This window comes from Triticum urartu, chromosome 3A (genome assembly GCF_056163025.1).
Source record: "Triticum urartu cultivar PI428250 chromosome 3A, HENAU_Tu73, whole genome shotgun sequence".
Lineage (NCBI taxonomy): Eukaryota > Viridiplantae > Streptophyta > Magnoliopsida > Poales > Poaceae > Triticum > Triticum urartu.
In genome coordinates this window covers 578,317,561-578,319,570 of record NC_141875.1, presented here as the reverse complement: position 1 = coordinate 578,319,570, position 2,010 = coordinate 578,317,561, and the positions used below count along the sequence as shown (strand labels likewise).

Sequence of the window (2,010 nt, the reverse complement as noted above, 5' to 3'; positions counted from 1 at the left end):
ATGGGCTTTCCACTAGGTGCGTCTTTACTCGCCTCTAGCGAGACGGAAGAACGGCTTGCCTCAAGGAATGCTTCATCTTGCTTGGTTTGGGTCGGCCCAGTTCGGTTTGTTGATCGTTTGGTTCTTTTGTAGGTTTGTTCCATTCGGTTCATTGGTAGGTTCGTTCCCTATTTCTGTTATTTATATATGGATTATTTTAGAAAAACATTTCTATAGTTTGTAAAAGTGTTTTAAAAATTTGTTCAGGAAAAAATGTAAAGTTTTCATATAATCTACTACCCCTATAAAAGCACGAGAGGGCGGAGAATCAAATCATCCTATCCGTTGAAACTTGTAATCTGATGGTCCAAATGGCTCCAATCTATCAAACGTGTTTTACACTTTAATTACCCACCAATGCCACTCCACGTTTCCACTAACCCACTGATCCCACGCTAATCCATCTGTACCCCTTCGTCGTCTTAGAATACATGAGCACGATGCCACGATCCACATGCCATCCCTCCCCTATTGCTGCTGCCAACCGCTTGGAGGGTCACCGATCACCGCTCCTCCACTCCGCCGCCCCGCCACCGCCCCATGCCGTCGCCACACCCCTATGAGCGCTCGCATCTGCTTAAGCGTGGGTCACGGTCTCGCCGCCAGCCGATTCTCCGCTGAGCCGAGGCTTAATCTGCTTAAGAGTGGGTTGCGGGAGGTGTGTCTCCGTCCGAGTGACTGCACCGTCGAGGCAGCAGCGGTCGTCCAGGCCGCCACCCAGGAACCGCGGCCCTCCTCCGCAGACCCGCCAGCATGGGCTGCCGCCCAGGCTCCACGACAACGACGGCGAAGAACAAGGTACGCCAGGGAGGCGAGGCCCTACTGGCGCACCCAGTCGCCACCACCAGGGGCGCGGGCCGCCGAGAGGCTTAGCCGAGCGGCCGCCGTCCAGGGAGCAATCCAGACGCGCGCCGCCGACAGGCATGGCCCGCTCGCCCGACGCTCCGCGGCTGGATGAGAATTTCGACGATGAGGCAGGGTATAGGGACTATGACAACGAGGAGGCTGAGGGGGAGGGGGAGGTTCACTGGGGGGGGGGGGACATGGTCGGGCGACGCCATGCCCAAGCCACCCGCTGGCTTCGTCCTTGACGACCATGGCCAGTGCATCGCTCCCGCCTCCAAGCGCATCGTCACCCTCGTCAGGTGCTCCACATTCAGTTTTCTCCTAGCTAGCAGTTCATACTTGAAATGCATTATCCAAGTTCATCTTGCAAATTTGTGCAGATTGATGACGCGAACAATAGTCCATTAAAGTGCATAATCGGGAGGGTGTTCAGCAGTACGTAGGATCATGAGTGCTTTCTTCTCTGTCCGGTCGACTGTGATTAACCACACTCTACAAATTAGTTGCAAACTTGCAATGTTCATTAGTGATTTCCCTCTCCTATGATTACTTATTTCGTGCCTGTGCAGGTGCTGTGCTCAAGATCACAAACTTCAGTGGCTGGATCGTTGTATGTCACTAACTACATACATTACTCATTTATAGTTCAAACATGGTTTCAATTGATGCTAGAAATATTTATTTCGGACAATGTAATTGATGTGTGTTTGTAGGTTGCCTCTCTTGGGTGATATGATTTTTTGCGGTTTCTCATAAACTGCAGTGTGTTATGCAGATGGAAAAAGCATTCAGGTTCTGCATCCTGCCCAGCAGGTTATTTGTTATGACACAAGAACTTTATTATGGTTTTTGATAAAAGAAATATGGACTTCGAAATAGCTTGAAGGTTATCGATTATATGTAGCAAGGCCATTTGATTAAGTTGGCTCTTTCTTGACACCATTTTCTATGCAAGCTATTTGAATACATATTTTCCAAAACAAAGTACATAAGTGTGTTTGGGTGAGGCCCAGATTAAACATCTCACATTTTGTTTCAGAAATCATCTCTACTTAAGTCCAAGAGGTCACCAGGTGAAGGGATGGACAAACTATTAGGTTGCATTAATTTGGAGCTATGAAACTG

The 2,010-nt window shown here is 49.3% G+C and overlaps 1 pseudogene; it reads left to right on the top strand.

The window, feature by feature from the left end:
* Nucleotides 1-1,738, top strand: LOC147980602 (uncharacterized; annotated as a pseudogene).
* The last annotated feature ends 272 nt before the right edge of the window (nt 1,739-2,010 follow it).